Source organism: Podarcis bocagei (genome assembly GCF_964188305.1).
Source record: "Podarcis bocagei genome assembly, chromosome: 16".
Taxonomy (NCBI): domain Eukaryota; kingdom Metazoa; phylum Chordata; class Lepidosauria; order Squamata; family Lacertidae; genus Podarcis; species Podarcis bocagei.
In genome coordinates this window covers 39,584,974-39,609,486 of record NC_138142.1, presented here as the reverse complement: position 1 = coordinate 39,609,486, position 24,513 = coordinate 39,584,974, and the positions used below count along the sequence as shown (strand labels likewise).

Below are 24,513 nucleotides of genomic sequence, written 5' to 3'. Positions count from 1 at the left end.
TTGAAATACACCAAGATTGCGCATAGTCAAAACACTTTGGGTCTGATGGCGGTTGGGATGGCGAAAGTCATTTTTCCTGGAATACTGACCCCTTTTTAATTAAAAGTTATTATTTCCCCCCACACATGTAAAGAGGAATACACACAAGTTAAATGTGCGTATAAGTTGCGGGCTTACTGTATTTTTAAACCCTTAAAAAGCCGGCAATAAACACCAGATTAAAACACATGCTGAGGTTCTGCATGTCTGGACAGACTTTGCCTTAACAAATATGCTTTTTATTGTGTGCAGAGAAGATTAGAGTTGCCAGATATCAAGAGGCAGGGAGATGCTGGAACGTTGACCCCATGTGAGTTGCAAGCTTGCTGGAATTTATTGCTTCGCTGTTTGGTAAACCGCTTTGAGGTTTCCTTTCGATTTATTAAATCCATAGCAAATAAGACGCACGGAGTATTCCAACGATACGGGGAAAGAGGCGTTTTTTGTGGGTTTTTTTACAACCAAGTGCTGCAAAAATCTTCAGAAAATAAGTAAGTGTGTACAATTTTCAACTCTGGCTGTTGGGCCAATGCTCCGAGTTGGAGGTTGGGCGAGATTGAACTAGCCGTCCAAAATTCCCCAGAACCCAAATTTAGATGCAGTTTCTGTTCTTTCTCCACAGGCCTCCCCACTTCCCACCCTCCTCCTCCTCTCTGTGCGCCGAGATCCACTTTCGCTTTCAGTTTTACTGAGCTGAGCTGCATTCCTGAGGTCTGTCACTTGTGGCTTCTTCTTGAATTCCCTCCAGACATGTAAGTACCGCTCCCTTTTGAAGTCTCTCAGGTGGGCTTGCTGAATTGCCAGGGGCAGCCGCAAGGGATTTCCTGCCCCTCCCAGAAAACACCCCACCCACTATACAGTGGTACCTCGGGTTACGGACGCTTCAGGTTGCAGACGCTTCAGGTTACAGACTCCACTAACCCAGAAACAGTACCTCGGGTTCTTTGCTTCAGGATGAGAACAGAAATCGTGCGGTGGCAGCGGGAGGCCCCATTAGCTAAAGTGGTCTTCAGGTTAAGAACAGTTTCAGGTTAAGAACGGACCTCCAGAACGAATTCAGTTCTTAACCCAAGGTACCACTGTACTAGCATAAAGGCTCATAAGAACATAAGAGCCAGAGTCTGCTCATACCCTCCAGCATTTCTCTGATGAAAATAGGTTCGTTGCAAGGGGGAAAGCGGGATATTCCAGGGTCAAATCAGAACCTGGGATGGCTTCTGTAAATCCTGGAGGGTTTTCTGGATCATCCTAATGGCTCACTTAGCCCAGCATCTGTTCTCAAGTGGCGAAGCAGGTGCCTGTGCAAATCCAACAAGTAGGACCTGAACATTGCGATTCAGAAGCGTTCTTTTCTCTGATGGTGTAGGCAGAGCACAGCTGTTGTGGCCAGTGGCCCTCAATAGCTTTTGCTTCCATGGATCTGTCCAATCCTCTTATGAAACCGTTAAGAACAAGGTCAGAACCCATAAACGAAACACAACAGGGCCGCCCAGTCAAACTGTACCTTGGGAGACCCAGGATGGGCAAAAAGAAAAGGCTTGTTCAAATTAACGATAAATTCAACAGTGTAAATAAGTTCTGATGGATGTAACAATGGATTACGGAGCGGTTTAGTTAGTTCATGTAAAATATGCAGGGATGTATGGTATGCAAAATGAACCACGGAAAAGAGAAGAAGGGAAATCATTGATCTAAGGTTGTTTAAATGAAATGTAAATTGTAAAATTTAATAAGTTATATAAAGAAAGACTTGCTCACACAGTGGATCACTAAGCTGTGGCACTCACACATTATTATTATTATTATTATTATTATTATTATTATTATTACTATTACTATTATTATTATTCCCATTGGAACTCCAGGCTATTGAGATCACTGCACTGTCGGAGCCTGCTAAAAACATTGTTTAGACAAGCCTGCCGAGCTTTTAAGAAAGCCGGTGAGAGGGTTTTTTTTAGAAACTTTTAAATTGTTGATTTTTCTTATTGCTACTTTTATTGTGTCCCCCCCCAAACTGATCTGAGGTTTGTTATTACAATTAAGCCGTGTAAACATGTCTTGAAATAAATAAACATTGATTGCCCTCTCTTTGCCCTAAGGTGAGTTACATTACACAGGAGGAATACTGTGATTTTATATTGTAAACTGCTCTGTGATCCTCAGATGAAGGATTTAATGAATTTGATAAATTTTAATTTAATTAGTAATAACAACAACATTAAAATGCAATATTAAAAACAGTTTCAAAAAATATTCACAAAAACAAGGTGGGTTCTAAAGGAAGACTAGACAAATTCACTGAGGACAAAGGCCATTTAGGGCTTTAAACGGTCAGCACCAACACTTTGAATTGTGCTCAGAAACGTACTGGCTATTAATGGCTACTAGCAACAATGGCTATGTGCTATTCCTCCCGTGTTGAAGGCAACATGCTTCTGTATACAAGACACAGCAGAGTTTAATGGCTCTCAGAGGATGGTGCCCAGTTGCCACTGTGTGTGAGTCTCTGCTCCAGGGCTCGCCTCTCCTCTCCTGGGATTGAGGCCGCAGAAGCAGGGGTGGCCAAACAATATCAAATTTGAGATTCACACAGAGAGAAGGCAGGCAGGCTTCTCTGAGGGAGGGAGCACTCAAGACCCCCTCAAAAATGAATTTAACTCAGCACCCCAGCCACGAAAACCCGCTGGGGAATAACCAACTCAGCCCACACCCCATAGAGGGAAACAAAACTCCTCTGGAAAACCTATAAAGGAAGTAATGAAGACATCAAAACGTACTCACAGCCCCATCCATTTGACCTTTGCAATTTCCTGTTTCACCCTTAAACTTTGCTTCCTAAAGAAAAAAAAGAAATCGTATGACGTTTGATCGCCATTATACATAAGGGCATAAGAAATCTGCCTTATGCCCAGCCAGAGCCTTGGTCCATATAGCTTAGTGTTGTCTACACTGACTGGCAGAAACTGGACTACAGCTTCCATTATCCCTGACCACGTTTGGGGCCAGGAATGCTCACAAATATCAGCTGCTAGAAACCCCAGGATGAGAGAGTGCTCTTGGGCCTGATTCCTGCTTGTGGGTTTCCGTTTGGGGCACCTGGGTGGCTCATAGCTGTCAACCGTCCCTTATTTGGTGGGAAACTCCCTTATCCCAGCGCCGTGTCCCGCTGCTGTCCCTTATGGATGATGTCCCTTAAATTTCCCGGGTTTCAAAGGAAGCAGCTCCTCTCCCTCCCTCCCTGCCGGCCAGGAAGGAGGGAGGCTCCAACTGTGTTGCTTGGCTGCGTTGCTCACCCAATAAGGAGTCTAAGAACGACTGGGGGGGTGGAGCTTGCATGCCTTGTGCCAATCAAATCGGCCGCATTGCCTGGGGACTCGCCTTTGCTCAGCGCTTCCCAGCGGAGAGGTGACGGTGGTTTTCCTTGCTGCGTCCCCTTTGCCGGGTTGCTGCGCTGTGGGAACCACCGCTTGAGTCTTCATTTGGCTTCTGGCTGGGCTTTCTGCCTTTGGCTCAGAAGTTGAACATACCTGTGCCCGGAAAATCCCTTATTTTGGCTGCTGATCCCTTATTTTCAAGGCTGCTGGTCCCTTATTTTCAAATCTGTAAGTTGACAGCTATGGGGTGGCTACTGTGAGTACAGGATGCTAGACTGGATGGGCTCCCTTTGGGCCTGATCCAGCAGCCAAGCTCTTCTGATGTTCTTATGAGCCACACTGACTCCTGGAGCTGATGGGATTTGGAGTCCATCAACATCTAGGGCCTAAAGTTTTCTCTTTCCATGGAATAATCCCTAAGCATTGGGCTAGAAATCCATTAAGGCAATAGGAATACTTATAAAATGTTGCACCTGCTAATCAAGACGATTCCTTCTGCAGAAATAAATAAGCAAAGTTTCAATGTATTGAACCCGTCAGGTCCCAGCATGGGTGACGACAATTTAAGATTCCCTATTAAAAGCAGTCGAAAGCAAATTGTATCCAGTGATAGTTCTACTCAAGAGCAGAATTAATGAATAAACCAGACCAACTTAGGTCCATTAATTTCAGGGAGTCTACTCAGAACAGGACTAGCACGGGATACAAAACAACAACAAAAATGTGAGTCTACTCTGAACGGGACAAAATGTAACCCTGTAATGATCATAAGTGGCAGAGGTTATAAGGAAACATTCGTCCCCTGCAAGAAAACATCTTTCCTTGGAGGGGTTACACCCGTTTCCGTGGCCTACCTAACATGATGATTGCACAACACGGGTTTCTCCAGAAAAAGATCTTGGGAGATTTTTATTTTGTCAAAGCGAAAAAGCCCCTTTGCATCCAGGCTTTTCTGTTTCACAATAAAGGGTGGTGGTGACTGGTGTTGTTTCCTGTTAAAACAGCGAAAGGAGCAGTCGCATTGTTCCTCAGCTAAGGAGTGCTCTGACAGACTCTCTGGACTTTGAACAATGGCATACGTGAAGATGGGAGCCTTATTCCTGCTCATCGCTATCCTTCAGAGTTCTGTAGGTAAGTCGCACTGCCTGATCTCTTGCATCTCCTTCATTCAGGAGGTTTGGACTTCTTGTTTTTGCCTTTTGCTCGTTTGCTTTGACCCAGTGAGATTTCAGGCAGACGGGTGACTGTCCCAAACAGACCGGTTTATGGAGGAAGTTTGGACATTGCACCCATTTAGGTATAACCGCAAGGCTTTTTTTGAGTCTCAAAACATCTGAATGAGCACTCGGAACTAGGAAAGTCATTTAAAAGCTACATTTTTTCTTTGAAAGAGAATTTTTGTTTTTATTTCGCTTTGCAATTAGGCAAACTTTACCAATTCATTTTTAGCAGGTTATTCATTTCTTTTTTAAGGGAATGAGAAGGAATGAATCCTTTAGGCAGGCGGGGGACGGATGGACAGAAATGATTAGTTATAATTTTACCTCAAATGTCATTTTAGCAGCTTTTAAAAAAGAAAATGAAATGGGAAGTAGTTACTCATTTACTCAGGGTGGGGGAACGTTATGACTTTCCTCCCAGGTATCATCAAGGAAAGTTATAGATAATATTTTACAAAGTCACAGAGAAGCCATAAATCGATTTTTTTCTAAAGCAAGTCTTATTAAACATCCAGTTAGCCAGAAGATAAACATTTATTGCACAAGCCAAAGGCCATAACATCATCCGAAAACACTAATAGCATAAGAACATAAGCAAAACCTCCTGTTCTCATGACTCATTAAAAGTTTAGGGAAGCTTTTAATGTTTGATGTATCATAGTATTTAAATATTCTTTTGGAAGCCGCCCAGAGTGGCTGGGGAAACCCAGCCAGATGGGCAGGGTATAAATAATAAATTATTATTATTATTATTATTATATAAACCTCCAAGTAGGATCTGAGCCCAAGAGCAGTTAAGGCTTTGGGTGGGGGCAGAGTTTAATCTGCAGCAGAAGGCAGAACGCTTCTGAGGTCGCAGCCACGCCGTTTATTGAAAGCACGTTCAACTCACAGTTAAAGCACATGGTGTGTCCTTTCCCCCAAAAAACAGAACCCTGGAAACTGTAGTTTGCCATTTCCAGCACCCTTAACAAACTACAGTTCCCAGGATTCTTGGGGGTGGCACTATGTGCTTTAAATGTGTAGTAAAAAAGGTAAAGGGACCCCTGACCATTAGGTCCAGTCGTGGCCGACTCTGGGGTTGCGGCACTCATCTCGCTTTATTGGCCGAGGGAGCCGGCATACAGCTTCTGGGTCATGTGGCCAGCATGACTAAGCCGCTTCTGGCGAACCAGAGCAGCACACGGAAACGCCGTTTACCTTCCCGCCGGAGCAGTACCTATTTATCTACTTGCACTTTGATGTGCTTTTGAGCTGCTAGGGTGGCAGGAGCAGGGACTGAGCAATGGGAGCTCACCCCGTCGCGGGGTGCCAACCTTCTGATCAGCAAGCTCTAGGCTCTGTGGTTTAACCCACAGCGCCACCTGCGTCCCATATGTGTAGTAAATGTGCCTTAATATATATATGGTGCAGATATTAACTGAATGCCAATTTCCAAAAAATTAGGAGAGTTGCTGTTTCACTCAACACCCTGCTTTAGGCTTCACATTTGGGGCATTTGACCGGCCATTGAGAAAACAGGAGACTGGACTGGATGGGGGGCCATTTGGCCTGATCCAGTGGCAGGGCTCTCTTTAAGTCCTTGCATTTATTTCCCAGTTGAATGGATCCTTGTTGCTTTCAGATTTGGGGTAGTTTTACTATATTCTGTTTTGGAGCTGGCTGGGTTCTGTGCAGGCTGACATGTTGTGCGGGTGCCTGATGATCGTCTTCCAAAGCAGCTACTCTATTCCGAACTTAAAAAGGGGACGCGTAATGCTGGTGGTCCACAAAAGAGGTTTAAAGACTGTCTCAAGGCAGATCTAAAAAAAATGTAGTATAAACACTGACAACTGGGAAACACTGGCCTGCGAGCGCTCCAGTTGGAGAACAGCCTTAACCAAAGATGTCATGGGCTTTGAAGACACTCGACCTCAGGACGCAAGGGAGAAATGTGCAAAGAGGAAGGCACGCTTGGCAAATCCACACCATGATCAACTCCTGCCCGGTAACCAATGTCCCCACTGTGGAAGGACATGTGGATCCAGAATTGGCCTCCACAGTCACTTACGGACTCATTGTTAAAACCGTGTTTATGGAAGACAATCTTACTCGGCTACGAGGGATCGCCAAAGAAGAAGAAGATGATTAAGGCGATGAGCTGACTCAGGATGCCTGTGAAACTGCCCTCTGGGCAGAATGAAGAAGAAGCATCAGGTCAAACTGACTTCATAAATGAGCAGAAGATCCCCAATGAAGAGGAACTTGCCTTTCATGGCTCTGCATTTAATTTAATCCCAAATGAGCATGTGCAAATGCTAAGCCTGCCCCTCTTTGAAACAAACCAGACGAATTCTAAGGTGTATCAAGGGGGAGAGAGTTCAGAAGATGCACCCACACTTTGGAACTCCCTGTCTATTGACACAGAATCATAGAACTGTAGAGTTGGAAAGGGACCACAGGGGTCATCTAGTCTAACCCCCTGCAACACAGGAATCTTTTGCGCAGTGTGGTGCTTGAACCCAGGACCGTGAGATTCAGAATCTCACGCTCTACCAACTGAGCCATAAAGCTGTGTACTTTGCTCAGCACCTGCTCAAGAACTATTTGTGTTTGGGCATTCCTATCCAGATATGTAGGGACGCGGGTGGCGCTGTGGGTTAAACCACAGAGCCTAGGACTTGCCGATCAGAAGGTCGGCGGTTTGAATCCCCGCGACGGGGTGAGCTCCCGTCGTTCGGTCCCAGCGCCTGCCAATCTAGCAGTTCGAAAGCACCTCCGGGTGCAAGCAGATAAATAGGGACCGCTTACCGGCGGGAAGGTAAATGGCGTTTCCGTGTGCTGCGCTGGCTCGCCAGATGCAGCTTGTCACGCTGGCCACGTGACCCGGAAGTGTCTGCGGACAGCGCTGGCTCCCGGCCTATAGAGTGAGATGAGCGCACAACCCTAGAGTCTGGCAAGACTGGCCCGAACGGGCAGGGGTACCTTTACCTTTATCCAGATATGTAGATTATTGACAGCATTTTAATTTGGTTTTTAGCTTACCACTGGTTTTTTTTTACTTTTTTAAAATGTTGAAAAACTGTCATTTTGCTGATAATGGCACTGTTTTGTTTTCTCCCTCTCTTTTTTGGGGGGTAAGTCACTTTGAGATTTGTTTTAACAATCAAGATGAATATGAGATCTTATGCAATAAATAAGAAGTTGACGGTTGGGCTCCCAACCAAGGACTGAGTGTCAGAGGTAAAGAATGAGGGAAATTCCTTAAGACGAAGAAGGGAAACAACTTTCACAGCAAGTGGTGAGGAAGGGAAACCTCGGACATCACAAGTCACCCGACCCTGAAAAACAGATGACTAGAAAGGGAAGGAAGTTCAGGGAGGAGTCAGTATGCGGGTGATACCCAGCTCTACCTCTCTTTCAAAGCGGAACCAGTGAAGGCGGTGAAGGTCCTGTGTGAGTGTCTGGAGGCGGTTGGAGGATGGATGGCGGCTAACCGATTGAGGTTGAATCCTGACAAGACAAAAGTACTGTTTTGGGGGGACAGGAGGCAGGCAGGTGTGGAGGATTCCCTGGTCCTGAATGGGGTAATTGTGCCCCTGAAGGACCAGGTGCGCAGCCTGGGAGTCATTGTGGACTCACAGCTGTCCATGGAGGCGCAGGTCAATTCTGTGTCCAGGGCAGCTGTCTACCAGCTCCATCTGGTACGCAGGATGAGACCCTCCCTGCCAGCAGACTGTCTTGCCAGAGTGGCACATGCTCTGGTTATCTCCCGCTTGGACTACTGCAATGCGCTCTATGTGGGGCTACCTATGAAGGTGACCCGGAAACTACAATTAATCCAGAGTGCAGCAGCCAGACTGGTGACTGGGAGCGGCCACCAAGACCATATAACACCGGTCTTGAAAGACCTACACTGGCTCCCAGTACGTTTCCGAGCAAAATTCAAAGTGTTGGTGCTGACCTTGAAAGCCCTAAACGGCCTCGGTCCAGTATACCTGAAGGAGCGTCTCCACCTCCATCGTTCTGCCTGGACACTGAGGTCCAGCTCCAAGGGTCTTCTGGCAGTTCCCTCACTACAAGAAGCCAAGTTACAGGGAACCAGACAGAGGGCCTTCTTGGTGGTGGTGCCCCCCCTGTGGAACGCCCTCCCACCAGATGTCAAAGAGAAAAATAACTACCAAACTTTTAGAAGACATCTAAAGGCAGCCCTGTTTAGGGAAGCTTTTAATGTTTAATAGGTTATTGTATTTTAGTGTTTTGTTGGAAGCCGTCCAGAGTGGCTGGGGGGAGCCAGCCAGATGGGCGGGGTATAAATAATATATTATTAATTATTATTATTATTATTAGTATTATTATTAGTATTACTATCTATGGAGCTAGAACCTGGAGACTACGGTAGCCAAAAAGTGGACTGGCCCTCCTGATAACTTCATAGTTAATCTATGAAACTCCCTGCCACAGGAGGCAATGATGGCCACGGACCTAGATGGCTTTAAAAGAGGACTGGCCAAATTCAAGGAGGAGAAGGACTATCAATGTCAACTGTTGTTGTTGTTTAGTCGTTTAGTCGTGTCCGCCTCTTCGTGACCCCCTGGACCAGAGCACGCCAGGCCCTCCTGTCTTCCACTGCCTCCCGCAGTTTGGTCAAACTCATGCTGGTAGCTTCGAGAACACAGTCCCACCATCTCGTCCTCTGTCGTCCCCTTCTCCTTGTGCCCTCCATCTTTCCCAGCATCAGGGTCTTTTCCAGGGAGTCTTCTCTTCTCATGAGGTGGCCAAAGTATTGGAGCCTCAGTTTCACAATCTGTCCTTCCAGTGAGCACTCAGGGCTGATTTCCTTCAGAATGGAGAGGTTGGATCTTAATGTCAACTAGCCATTACAAATAAGCTCTCTCGTCACAGTCAGAGGTTGTAATGTTTCTGAATCCCAGTTGCTGAAAACCAGAGGAGGGAAGAACGTTCTTGCTTGGGGTCCTGCTTGTGGATTTTCCATGAGGACATCTGGTTGGCCACTGTGAGAACAGGATGCTACCCTAGATGGTCTCCCTTTGGCCTGATCTAGCAGGCTCTCCTAACGTTCTAACTCCAGTTCCCCCTCGCAGGGGAGCGGCTGACCTGCTCATTACTAACATTTACGAGTTGCATCCAATCTTAGTCCTTACTCAGAGCAGAACTGCAGATCTGGACATCAATCATACAAGAAATATGCAAAGTAACTAAGCAAGTACAGTGGTACCTCTGGTTGCGAATGGGATCCGTTCCGGAGGCCCGTTCACAACATGAAAAGAGCGCAACCTGCAGCGGCACATCTGCACATGCGCGGGTTGCAATTCGCTGCTTCTGCGCATGCGCGTGACGCCATTTTGTGCTTCTGCGCATGCGTGAGCAGTGAAACTCGGAAATAACCCTTTCCAATACTTCCGGGTCGCCGCAGGACATAACCTGAAAGAACGTAACATGAAGCGGACGTAACACGAGGTATGACTGTATTAGAAGTCACCCCAGAACTGCCACTACTAAACGTCTTCCAAGACAATAACGCCCATTCGCAACGCAAAGAGCTCATAACCCACCTACGCTCTCAGCAGCCAGAAGCATCATAGCCAGACACTGGAGAGACCTGTCAGGAGTAAGCATGGACCAATGGTACCAAATAGTCTGGGAAACAGCCTTATTAGAAAAACTAACCAATAAACTGAAACTGACACGGGGACAAATAGAAGAAGACGCCTTCACCCCGGTATGGATACCCTTTATCAATTTTTCTTCTTTTTCTTTGGTCAGTAAGATTGTCTTCCATGAACACGGTTTTAACAACGAGTCCATAAGTGACTGTGGAGGCCAATTCTGGATCCACACGTCCTTCCACAGTGGGGACATTGGTTTCTGGGCAGGAGTTGATCACAGGGAGGGTTTTCCAAGGGTGCCTTCCTCTTAGCACGTTTCTCCCTTGCGTCCTGAGTTTGAGTGTCTTCAAAGCCCATGATACCTTTGGCTCTTCTCCAACCCTTTATCACATACACAGCCCAACAAGACGACAACAACAAGAACCCGCCAACAGCATATGAATCCATCTGGCTAACCTGATAAAAAAACAGACCCACCCCAGTCACACACATGAAAACAAAGTTCACCACAGCCAATGAAAGACAACCAACCACACCCTAGGCCATGGTTGGGCAAACTAAGGCCTAGGGGCCGGATGCAGCCCAATTGCCTTTTCAATCCAGCCCGCGGATGGCCCGGGGATCAGCGTGTTTTTACATGAGTGGAATGTGTCCTTTTATTTAAAATGCATCTTTGGGTTATTTGTGGGGCATAGGAATTTGTTCATATTTTTTTTTCAAAATATAGTCTGGCCCCCCACAAGGTCTGAGGGACTGTGGACCAACCCCTTGAAAAAGTTGCCCTAGGCCAACCCCAACCTCTCTCACCACCAAAGGAACATGGGCAAATAGTAAAGAGAACCCACACAGGTGACACTGACACAAAACCCCACATTATGCTGGGCCCGGGGGTTAACCTGAGCAACGCGGTCCAGGTCTGGTCTCGAATCCAAGGATTCCATGAGGAGTCAGTCCAACAGGGCCAAGGCAGGAAACCAGGCTAGGTCAGGCACAGAGCAACAGGCAGGTTCCAGCAAGCAGCAATGTTGCTCCAGCAGCCTTTTATCTCTGATGGGGTAACGGTTGGTCCTGATCCCCCGGCGACTCACCTCCCTGTCTTGCCTGAAGGCGAGCACTCCTCCTGCGAGTACTCAGGTCTCTCCTTCTCTCAGACCTCAGTCTCTGCAGCTTGGGAGACATTGGTGGGTTACTAGACCCAGGGGCCGCCTCAGCCTTCCCTGACCCAACCGGTAGTGGAGCAGCTGTAAGTGATGGCCCAGCAGAGGGCAACGAGGTCACCCCCGCATCTGGAGCCAGGGCAGGATCAGGCCCCTGACTCGGCCCAGCTGGTGTTTGTTGCTGGAGAACCTGTGCAGACTGGGGCCCTTCAGGATCAGGCCCCAGACTCGGTTCAGCTGCCGTCTGAGGCAAAGGATCCGGTGCGGACCGAGACTCCTCCGGTTCCAAGTCCGAGCCCAAGTCCCAGGCCATCACACACACATACACTAAGTAGAATAGAAGCATTGCCACCCAACCCCCCCCCACTCACCATTCCCCCCTCCACCTCTTTCCCCCTTTTCTTCCTGATGTAACGCTAATGTCTCAGCAAATGAAACTGATCCGTAGAAAACGCAACTTGAAAAAAGAGACATTGCACATACTTTTGCAAACCAAGAAATCTTTCATAAAAATATATATTTTTAAAAAAGAATAGAACTGCAGATATCAGCCTCATCAGTTCAGAATTGCAATCTTAAATTGTTCTGTAATATCTGGTGGGTGGTGCCTTTATTAAAAAACCACACATATATACTACTTGTCATGTAAGCCTCTCCAGGCTATGTGCCATAATAATAGAAAAATAACAAAATGTAAAATGTAACTACAATCGATATCCACTTAGCAGCTATAATGGAGAGCATGAAGAACTCTTTAGTAAGTGTTCCTGGGGACACCGATTGGCTCTTGACAGAAATATTCCCACAATCAAGAAATGCAGGGGGGAAATTGACTAAACCAAGCCATCTCTGGCTTACTCAATTTCACTCCTGCTGGGAACTTTGAAAGGTGGTTGGATTATTGAGCCAGAGTTTCTCTTTTTCGGGGTTAAGCAGGCCACTCGCGTGGATACATGAATAAGGATTTGTCTCCCCATGTGTTATTTTTACGCATAATTATAAGTAAATGTTATAGAATGACAGCCTGAGGATTTTATAGGAAATGAATTTATAAATAAATGGTCCAGATCCACATGCAGACATGATGGCTTGAGGAAGGGGGGGGGGTCAGTTGTCCCAGGGTACCAGGCAGACAGGAAGGTGAGGCAAGGCAAGATCAGCACCTTGGAGAGGGACCAAAGTGTGGGTATCAGGACCACGGTTTGCCTCAGCAGTGTCCTGAAGCCATTCATTGGGGCATCTTATTCATGATAAATTAACGTGTCATTAAGGTAAGACGGGGAATAGGCAGGAGAAATGATTTTGAGGAGTTATGGAGGGTGTTAGTAGAATTTGTATTGATAAAACGGAAAGGGGTCAAACCATCACAAGAGGTGCTGAAATTTTGGGAGGCTGGATAGCTACAATGGAATGCTCTTGGTGGTGGGGTGCACATTTTTATTCTTATTTATTTATGATTATTGCTGTTGTTTAGTCGTTTAGTCGTGTCCGACTCTTCGTGACCCCATGGACCAGAGCACACCAGGCACTCCTGTCTTCCACTGCCTCCCGCAGTTTGGGCAAACTCATGCTGGTAGCTTCGAGAACACTGTCCAGTCATCTCGTCCTCTGTCATCCCCTTCCCCTGATCTTTCCCAACATCAGGGTCTTTTCCAGGGAGTCTTCTCTTCTCATAAGGTGGCCCAAGTCTTGGAGCCTCAGCTTCAGGATCTGTCCTTCCAATGAGCACTCAGGGCTGATTTCCTTCAGAATGGATCGGTTTGATCTTCTTGCAGTCCATGGGACTCTCAAGAGTCTCCTCCAACACCATAATTCAAAAGCACCAATTCTTTGGCGATCAGCCTTCTTTATGATCCAGCTCTCACTTCCACACATCACTACTGGGAAAACCATAGCTTATGATTATTACTTTATCAAAATAAAAATAAAATAAAAAGAAGGGGCATCTAGCCCAACTCCTGCAAATAGTTATAGCCTTGTCTATGTATTCATTGACTAGAGATCACTGACTAAATCCTGCATCTGCACATTTAAAGGCCTGATAGTTTCCTCTGCAGCCATTGCCTTATTCTGAGGACTGGGGGTTCAAGCTGTGGAGCTGTGCTCTTGACAGGAGATCCCTGAGGAGATAAGAAAAGCCTACTGGATTGGGCCCTTCCAGTCCAGAATCCTGTTCTCACAGTGGCCAACCAAATGCCCATTATGGAAAGCCTGCAAACAGGACCCCAGAACAGGAGCCCTCTCTCATCTTGGCTCTTTCCAACATCTAGCATTGCTTCCTCCAACCACAGAAGCAGAGGACAGCCATTGTGGTTAATAGGCATTGGTAGCTTTCTCCTCTGTTAATTTGTCCAGTCCTCCTTGGAAGTCCTCCAACCTGCTGGCCATCACTGTGTAGTGTTGAAGCAAGTTCTTCTGTGGAATTACAGTGGTACCTCAGGTTACATACGCTTCAGGTTACAGACCCCGCTAACCCAGAAATAGTGCTTCAGGTTAAGAACTTTGCTTCAGGATGAGAACAGAAATTGTGCTCCGGCGGCGTGGCCGCAGCGGGAGGCCCCATTAGCTAAAGTGGTGCTTCAGGTTAAGAACAGCTTCAGGTTAAGAACAGACCTCCAGAACGAATTAAGTACTTAACCAGAGGTACCACTGTATGTGCTGTGATATCTCCTCAAGAATCTCCTGACTCGCTAAGGCCTAGGACCCTCGTACTTACGGGACCGCCTCTCCTGGTATGTCCCGCAGAGAACCCTAAGGTCCACAAATAATAATTGCTTAAAGGTCCCAGGCCCTAAGGAAGCCAGACTATCCTCCACCAGGGCCAGGGCTTTTTCAGTGACGGGTCTGACCTGGTGGAATGCTCTGTCCCACGAGACTAGGGCCCTGCAGGACTTGATCTCCTCCCGCAGGGCCTGTAAGACAGAGCTATTCCACCTGGCCTTCAATTTGAATTAACCTGATCCTCTATTCCCTTTTTCTTTTCCTCTTCTATGAAGAAACCCTTTCTGGGAGCCACATTTAAATTCCTTTTCACACACTTCCTTGCTGGCCCTAGTAGGACCAACTTGGCCAGTTAGCCCTGGATATCATTCAATGTCTACTGACTGGGTTTTTGTTTTTCTTTTTCAAAAATGACCCCTGAATTTTTGAATATTATTGATATTGATGCTGCATTTTATGTTGTATTCTATGCTGTTTTATGCTGTTTTTAAGCCGCATTTTAATCAATGTTTTATATTTGCTGTTAGCCACACTGAGCCCGGTTTTGAAACTGGGAAGGGTGGGGAATAAATAAATAAATAAATATTAATATTATTATTATTACCAGTAAGGAAGTATTTTTCGCCCTATAAGACGCACCGTATTTTTCACCCTATAAGACGCACCAGACCACAAGACGCACCTAGTTTTTGGAGGAGGAAAACAAGAAAAAAATATTCTGAATCCCAGAAGCCAGAACAGCAAGAGGGATCACTACGCAGTGAAAGCAGCAATCCCTCTTGCTGTTCTGGCTTCTGGGATAGCTGTGCAGCCTGCATTCGCTCCATAAGACACACACACATTTCCCCTTACTTTTTAGGAGGGAAAAAGTGAGTCTTATAGAGCATAGGTCTGGGAGCAGAGGTATTTTCCTTGGGAAAGAGATGCGGGTACCAGGGACCATGGAACAGCATGGGGCAGACCAAGGATTTGACCCATCATCAAGGATGCCTTCATCGGAGGCCTCTTAAGGATTCTGTATCTGGGCCACGAACCCCAATGGCTTAGGTGTAGAAGAGGCATTTGTCAATATCCAGAACAGGCTTGAAATTTTGCTTTCTTAGAAAGGAGCACCGCTGGCGTGACTATACATTTTGAGGAAGCCGGCCAGAATTACTCCTTTTATGTCAACGGTAAGAAAATCCATCAGACTTTGGCAATTTTAAGGGGAGTATTAACAACTGCACAGAGAGCTGTCTGTTAATCACCACCAACCATTATATTTGCATAATAATGGGGTTCCTTATTTTATTTCATTATGTTCCATTAAAAAGAAAATAATAATAATAATATACTTGGCACCTGCCTGTTCCATTAATGGAATTGGAAGTCTCTAATGACTGCAATTGTACATTGCAGTTTTTATTTCAGTGCGGTGTAGTGGTTAGAGTGTTGGACTAGGACCTGGGTTCAAATCCTCCCACTTGGCCATGAATCTCTCACTGGGTGTGGCCTTGGGGGCCAGTCACTGCCTCTCAGCCTAACCTACCTCACAGGGGGGTTGTGGGGATTAAATGAGAAGCAGGGAGAACCATGTAGTACACCTCCTTGGGTGGAAAGCTGGGATATAAACGCAATGAATTAATAAACATGATTAAATTAATTGTTCTGACCTGACCTCAGAGTTAACGGTGGCAGAGGGGGATTCACATTACGACTATTCGGCTCTGGATCCATTCCAGTCCGGCTTCCGCGCTGGTCATGGGACCGAGACGGCTCTGGTCGCCCTAACAGATGATCTTCGTAGACAGCTGGATCGAGGCGGGTCGGGGCTGCTGATTCTTCTAGATCTGTCAGCAGCTTTCGACATGGTCGATCACGAACTTCTGGACCACCGCCTCGCCGACGTGGGGATCCAGGGCACAGTCCTTCAATGGCTGCGCTCGTTTCTCTCTGGTCGGGGACAGAGGGTGGCGCTTGGGGGGGAACTGTCATCCCGCCACTCCTTGGTGTGTGGAGTGCCTCAGGGTGCGATTCTCTCCCCGATGCTTTTTAACATCTTTATGCGCCCCCTCGCCCAGCTTGTCCAGAGTTTTGGGCTGGGCTGCCATCAGTATGCTGATGACACCCAACTCTGTTGATGGATGGCCATCCTGACTCGGCCCCAGACACACTGATCAGATGCTTGGAAGCTGTGGCTGGATGGTTACGTGGGAGCCGGTTGAAGTTAAATCCTTCGAAGACAGAGGTCCTCTGGCTGGGACGGGACGATATGGGATTGAGGGGGCAACTCCCATCTCTTGCGGGGGTGCAATTAGTGCCAGCACCGTCCGTTAAGAGTTTGGGTGTAATCTTCGATACCTCCCTCTCCATGGAGGCGCAGATTGCAGCTATAACAAAGGCGGCATTTTTCCATCTCCGCCAAGCTAAGCAGTTGGCTCCTTACCTCTCTCGCCCTGACCTAGCCACTGTGATCCATGCGACGGTCACCTCCAGACTGGATTATTGTAACTCGCTCTACGTGGGGCTGCCCTTGAGACTGACCCAGAAACTCCAGCGGGTGCAGAATGCCGCAGCGAGACTCCTTACGGGGTCTTCGCTGCGGGACCACATTCATCCGGTGCTATACCAGCTGCACTGGCTCCCGGTGGAGTATAGGATCAGGTTTAAGGTGCTGGTTTTAACCTTCAAAGCCCTACACGGCCTAGGACCCTCGTATCTACGGGACCGCCTCTCCTGGTATGCCCCACAGAGGAACTTACGGTCCTCAAATAAAAACATCTTGAAGGTCCCAGGCCACAGAGAGGTTAGGCTGGCCTCAACTAGAGCCAGGGCTTTTTCGGCTGTGGCTCCGATCTGGTGGAACGCTCTGTCCCAAGAGACTAGGGCCCTGCAGGACTTGACATCTTTCCGCAGGGCCTGCAAGACAGAGCTGTTCCACCAGGCCTTTGGCCAGGGCACAGCCTGACTCCCTCCCTCGGCAATCTTTACAATACTTTAGTTTATGGTTGCCATCAATTTTGATTTTAATTAATTCTTATGATGTTTTTATAATGTTGCACTATTTTAGTGTTGTTAGCTGCCCTGAGCCCGGCTTCGGCTGGGGAGGGCGGGATATAAATAAAATTTATTATTATTATTATTATTATTATTATTATTATTATTCTTTGCACAAGTGGGAAAGGAATATTTGTCAATATTCAGAATTAGTACCCTGGTCTTCACTGATTTCTGTTACTCACTTCAGTATTCTTACAACTTTTTCGTCATAGATACCTTTGAGGACTTTTACACGAACGAGAGCTACTATTATGGTATGATGATCTGGAAGTATCTACTGTAACATCGTGGAGAGTGTCATTTGGCCCACTTGGGGCCTATGGACTGGCCAAATTTGACTGGATCACCCCAACCGGTCAGAAGGTTTGGGGTCAAACCCTCGGGTTTGGGGGCCTCAGTGAGGCAGGGCCAGTTTAAAGCCACGGTTTTTGAACTTTCAGCTACAAGGGAACCTTTTCTTCATCAACTGAATGTTGGAAATTGGGAAATATCAGGAGAGATAAAAGGCCTTTTTTCACACAGTGCATACAATCATACCTTGGAAGTCAAATGGAATCCGTTCCGGAAGTCCGTTCGACTTTTAAACGTTCAAAAACCAAAGCGTGGCTTCAGATTGGCTGCAGGAAGCTCCTGCAGCCAATCGGACGCAGCGTCGGACATTCTGGTTCCCAAACCGGAACACTCACTTACGGGTTTCGATCGTTTGGGAGCCACTTTGTTTGGGAGCCAAGGTGTTCGAGATCCAAGGTACAACTGTATTTAACTTTTGGAAATCCCTCCCACAGGAGGCAGTGATAACCACCAACTTGGAATGCTTACAAGATGATGGTGAATTTTGAGCATCTAAGCCCAAAGCATAGGAAATAAAATCCCACCAGACCAGATGACCTAAAAGGGTCCATTTGGTTCTAGTCCAACCCCTCAGAGACATGTGGTTTATGTGTATTTTTTTTCACAATAGCTGAAGTTCTCCCCCCCCCCCGCAGTGGTTAAAGTGCATACATTAAAAAAACAATATTTTATTTGTTGAATATAAGAACAACATATAATCAAATACAAGCAATCAAATACAGTTTTTCCCTACACCCCCCCCAAAAAAAAACAAACCAGCCCCAACTACGTCCAGGTAATTACATTAGTAATATAATAATAATAATAATTCTACAATTGCTGGTTTAAAAATATCATTCCACTTGCTCCCATGTGTCTTAGGTGGTTTAAATCTGAAGTTCTTATACGGTGGTACCTCTACTTACGAGTGCGATCTGTTTCGGGGTGCCGTTCGCACCCTGAAAAGTCCGTAAGGAGAGTGCTGGAGCTGTGCATGCGCGATGCGCGATAGAGCATTTCTGTGCATGCGCGAAGCATGCAGATCGCTTCTGTGCATGCGGCGAACCTGGAAGTAAACACTACCGGGTTTGCCACGTTCGTAACCTGAAAAGCGGCAATGCGAAGCAAACGTAACACGACGTATGACTGTATACCACAAAAATCAACTGTAGATCCCCTGCTGAGTTGGTTAGAGCGTGGTGCTGATAATGGCAAGGTTGCAGGTTCGATCCTTGAATGGGGCAGCTGTATATTCCTGCATTCCAGGAGGTTGGACTAGATGACCCTCAGGGTCCCTTCCAACTCTACAATTCTATGATTTATGACCTCCAAGGATGTTCATTGCTGGACTGTTGAAATCCCGGCTGCAGCTGACTTCAGTGTCCAAAGCACTTTAGAGCAAAAATCATCCATGTTGTCCATCCACATATTCAGTAAAGGCAGTTTAATAAATACTTAAATTAATAAATAAACATATAAATTAATAAATGCATAAAGTAAGTGTTTACTTCTTTTTTTTTACCTTTCCAGATTATGATGAGTTCGAAGAAATAGGAGAAATAGAAAAAGTAAGTTGCTTTTTTGGGAATCTACAGGTTAAATCCCACCCACTCCTCAGTGGGGTGTTAAGTCTCTGTAGGAGCAAGTCGAGAGGCTAGGCACTGAGTGTTGCAGTACAGAATGCTGCTAGCCGTCCTCCCTCCCTCCCCACGCCATCGCTGAGTGTGCCCCTTCCTTCCTGGTTGACCCAGTAGGTGCCTCCTCTGGGGCAATGTGCATAGAGGCTAACACCTTCTCTTCTTTCTTTATTTAATAAAATGTATACACTGCTTGGGGATGCAGGTGGCGCTGCGGGTTAAACCACCGAGCCTAGGACTTGCCGATCAGAAGGTTGGTGCTTCGAATCCCCGCAACGGGGTGAGCTTCCATTGCTCGGTCCCTGCTCCTGCCACCCTAGCAGTTTGAAAGCACATCAAAGTGCAAGTAGATAAATAGGTACCGCTCTGGCGGGAAGGTAAACGGCGTTTCCGTGCGCTGCTTTGGTTCGCCAGAAGTGGCTTAGTCATGCTGGCCACATGACCCGGAAGCTGTACACTGGCTCCCTCGGCCAGTAAAGCGAGATGAGCGCCACAACCCCAGAGTTGGCCACAACTGGACCTAATGGTCAGGGGTCCCTTTACCTTTATATACTGCTTGGTTGTAAAAAAAGAAAAAGAAAAAAAACCTCAAAGTGGTTTCCAAAAAAAGTTTAAAGTAAAAAATTACCATTGAGGAAAAAATTAAACTTTCGGAAAGTTAAAACAATAGAGTAAAATTGCACCAGCTCTCTATAACATCTGGGTAGGCTTGCCCAAATAAAAATATTTCTCTGCAAGCACCAAATAGAAAACAGTTGAAGGCACCTGCCTGAAGTCAATAGGCAGGGATGTTCCAAAGATTTTAGTTTCTGCCACACTGAAAGATCGATTTCTCGCTCCTTTCGCCAGTGGCTCGCTCAGAGAGGGCAGGTCAGCAAGCAAAGAGGAGGCAGAGGAGCACCAGGGGCAGAAAGACACGAAAGATTGGTGTGAGGGGCAATACAGCAATACAGACCCCTTCCCTGCCAGCCCTAGAACCAAAGATCCATGTTTGCGAAGTAACGCACAGCGTTCTGTTTCCTTTTGCAGCACCCTAAAGACTCCACCGGGCCTTTACACCCTTGCAGCTGTGCCCTGTTCTTCGTTAGTGTCCTCCACACCCTACCTGTCATCCTGCGAGTCCTCGATGCACGACACTAGGAGGTACAGAAGTTCTCATCGTATTTATCTGCTTTGACAATGTGCCTGTAGAGTAGATAGGATACAATAATCTTTATTGTCATTGTCCCATACAGAACAACGAAATTGGGGGAGAAAAAAAATCTACATAAGACATTCAAAACCAACAAACCTGCTATCCCAGTTATCCCAGCCTGGTTAGCCCCCTAAAAACTCTGATACCCCATAATTAAATACAATATACTCCCATACAGACTACCTTACATTGCGTTTAAAACCAAAGTCGCATTTGGGTAGAAACTGTTTCTCAGGCGGCTAGTCCTAGTCTTTATAACCCTGTACCTTCTTCCAGAAGGCAGAAGCTGAAAGAGATCATTTCCAGGGCGCGCACTATCCTGCGCTATCTCTGCAGCTTTCTTATGGCACCTGGAAGCATAGATTTGATCCAAGGTGAAGAGTGCACCCAATTATTCTCTCCACAGTCTTTACAACCCTGGACAACATTGTTTTCCCCCTGACCGTGCAGCTCCCAAACCACACACACAGACCATAAGTTAATACACTGTGAAGAGATGTAAAAAAAGTGTTGGAATATTCAGGACAGAGAAAAGAAAGTGCTTCCTCTTGCAGCGCATGGTTAAACCACATGGAACTCGCTGCCACAGGAGGTAGAGATGGCCACTGACTTGGAAGGCTTTAGAAGAGGATTAGACAAATTCATGGGGAAGGCTGCACTGAGACAGCAATGCTTCTGTATCCCAGTTGCTGGAAACTTGCTCTTCTGCTTGGAATCTGCTTGCGGGTTTCCCAAAAGAGGCATCTGGGTGGCCACTGTGACAGCAGGATTCTGAACTGGAGGAGTCATTGGCCTAAACCAGTTGGCTTCTTATGTTCTTGACTGTAAGAGATAGCGTGAAAAGACATTGGTCTATATATATATAGATGTGGGAGGCGCTGTGGGTTAAACCACAGAGCCTAGGACTTGCCGATCAGAAGGTCGGCGGTTCGAATACCCGCAACGGGGTGAGCTCACTTTGCTCAGTCCCTGCTCCTGTCAACCTAGCAGTTCAAAAGCGCGTCAAAGTGCAAGTAGATAAATAGGTACCACTCCGGCGGGAAGGTAAACGGCGTTTCCGTGCGCTGCTCTGGTTCGCCAGAAGCGGCTTAGTCATGCTGGCCACATGACCCGGAAGCTGTACACATGACCCTCGGCCAATAAAGCGAGATGAACACCACAACCCCAGAGTCGGCCACGACTGGACCTAATGGTCAGGTGTCCCTTTACATACTTATATATGTCCCTTTATATATTTATTAATTTTTTAACATATAAATTCCAACAGTCATTTAACATAACTTCTTATCTTATACAATATTTTAGACTTCCATCAACAGCCTCTGAAGATTTTCCGTTTTTTATCACTTGTTCTGCATTTCTTAATTTCTCTATTACTTTTAATTGTCCTTAACTGAGAATTCTTTTCAAAGTCTTCCTCGCAATATTTCACATAATCCTCCTTACAGAACTTCTTACTAGTGTGATCTGTTTATCACAATTGCTTTTCAAATAGCTCAGATATTTACTCCAGTCCTCTAAGAATCTCTGGTCCCGCAGGTTTCGAATCCTTCCTGTTCATTTATCTAATTCTGCATAGTCCATTAATTTCATCTGCCATTCTTCTTTCGTCGGCAATTCTTTGTGAAAAGACATTGTTAGGAGAATCTGCTTGCTCAGACTGTACGAAGGATGTGTCGAGAGCTTTCAAAGAAAGTTTGTGCAAGAAAAACATGGCCTTGTGCTAGTCTGCAAGGGAGCAGGTATCCTGTCCTTCTTGCTAAACCAGGCATCCAGTTCTGATAATTCAGGCATGCTTTTTGTCTGAGTAGGAGATTTAATTTCTGCAGATGTGCAAAGCTAAAGTGAGGGAATGCCTCTAGATAAGCCTGGGTAATTCATAGGTCCGTGGATTCTACCTTTGTTGAATTATTTTTAATGGATTCTCTTTGCTCTCTCTCTCTCTGTTCCAGATCTGATGCAATCTGCTTGCTTTGGTGACACAATTTGTTGTTTTAATGTCTTCCTGAGTGCCAAAGAGGAACTTTCCTACACCTGTGAATGAAATGCCTTATTTTCCTACAGTACTGCTATGATCAAAAGAACCACACAACTTCTTCCATCGGCCCAACAACTTTTGTACCTTCCCTTCCCGGAGCAAGGCGCACAGGCTCTTCACGGGACATTATTTGTTAAATTCTAGGAAGCATCTAAAGCATTTTGATGTTTTGGGGTGGGAGGGAGCAAAGAATCCTAGTGTGTTCTCTGCCTATGTCTTTTTCGGCAAAGGATATTGGAAAATTCAGATGGAATCTGCAAACAATACGTAATTGATGAGTCTCCCCTGCCCATTTGCATTGAAATTAACGGTGGCAGAATAACGTAACGCCAATGTAAATTATGTAATAAATTATGTAAGTCTGCCACAGCAAGCAGCAGAATGAACAGTGTTGTTTTTGGCAGAAGGCAGCCTGCAGCAAAACAGAAGCAGTGCTGCATACAACATGAAACGATTCCCTTGTACACCCCTACCTTCTGCTCATCTAAAAAATGTTATTTTTCGCTCCATAAGACGCACCTGACCATAAGACGCGCCTAGTTTTTAGAGGAGAAAAGGGGGAAAGCCCTGTTTTTTTGAGGATCAGCTCAAAGTTTTGCAGCTTCTTTTGCAAAGGGGAAAAGCCTTGTTTTTTTGAGGATCAGCTCAAAGTTGTTGAGCTTACTTCGCAAAGGGAAAAGATCCTGTTTTTATGGGGTTCAACTCACAGTTCTGCAGCTTCTTTAGGAAAGGAAAGGGAGCCATTTCTACAGTTTCCAGACAGATAATCTAATCAGCCAGTCACATGTCGCTGGGGAAACAAACAGCCTCCGTCTGCAGAACATTCAACAATGGAGGCCTGGGCAAGGGGGCGGGGCCAGAAAGGGAGCCAGCGATCAACCACACATTCGCTCCATAAGACGCACAGACATTTCCCCTAACTTTTTAGGTGGAAAAAGGTGTGTCTTATGGAGCGGAAAATACGGTATTTGCCTACCACCTGGCACCTGCTTAATGGCAAGAGTTGTCGGCAATATCCATTCACTGTTCAAACAACTGGCCCGCATTATCGGCAAATGGCAGCCACTGAAAATCGGCTGAGTTCCATGCTGGAAGATTTGACTGTGTGGTTTCTGTGGTTTCTTCCTACACCGGTGCCAGCACTGCTTGACAGCTTCAGCAAGGTGGCAACGTAATAATAACCTGCAGGATCAAGCCAATGGTCCTTCTAGCCCAGCTTCCTGTTCTCACAACAACCAAATGCCCCTGAGAACCTTGGAATCTTGATAAACTGCCTCTGAACTCAGAGCCTCCATAGAAACATCCGAAAAGCCCCGCTGCTGGATAAGGACAAAAGGGGCCCGTTGAGTCCAGCATCCTCTTCTCACAGCGACCAGCTAGATGCCCATATGGGAAACTGGCAAAAGCAACTTAGCTGGCGACCTCTGAGTAGATCCTGACAACAACTGCTCACAGTGTGCCACTTAGGGTATGTGTGGACAAGCTCAAATGTTAAGGATACTCCCATGGTTGGGTAGATCCAGGGCAATGCTCATAAGCTGGACACCTCAAGAATATAGTGGTGCCCCGCAAGACGAATGCCTCGCAAGACGGAAAACTCGCTAGATGAAAGAGTTTTCCGTTTTGGAGGTGCTTCGCAAAACGAATTTCCTATGGGCTTGCTTTGCAAGACGACAATGTCTTGCGAGTTCCTGCTGGTTTTTCCCCCTCCCCCCCTTTTTCTAAGCCGCTAAGCCTCTTATCAGCTGATCCGATCAGCAGATAAGCCGCTAAAAGCTGCTAAAAGCCGCTAATAGCGCTAATCCGCTAATCCTTCAATGGGCTTGCTTCGCAAGACGAAAAAACCGCTAGGCGAAGAGAATCACAGAATGGATTCTTTTCGTCTTGCAAGGCACCACTGTACCAACATTGTTATTCAGAGGGAAGCTGGAAAAAGCACCATAAAGGCTAGTTTAGGTCAGCCCTCTGTTTCTCGCCCATTCTCTTCCTTATGTGTGATGTGCTAAGCGACTCTGCCTATTTGCGTGTGGACTACGAGAGGGTGATAAAATGCGTCTGTTGCAAAACAACAAATTGTCCTGGCGTTTATAATCAACCCGATCCACGCTTCCTGGTGCAGATACAAACTTAGTCCAGTCAAATATTTATTTA

At 46.3% G+C, this 24,513-nt stretch overlaps 1 long non-coding RNA gene across 2 annotated transcripts; it reads left to right on the top strand.

Annotated features, from left to right (window-relative positions):
* Window positions 1-369: 369 nt before the first annotated feature.
* LOC308575299 lies at window positions 370-22,735 on the top strand. Of its 2 annotated transcripts, none has more exons than XR_014002742.1 (6): window positions 370-791; window positions 4,421-4,547; window positions 15,227-15,295; window positions 17,375-19,060; window positions 20,159-20,272; window positions 22,277-22,735. It is a non-coding gene; the product is annotated as an uncharacterized lncRNA (long non-coding RNA). The 2 variants fall into 2 exon arrangements; XR_014002743.1 differs by having other exon boundaries at window positions 371-795.
* Window positions 22,736-24,513: the final 1,778 nt, after the last annotated feature.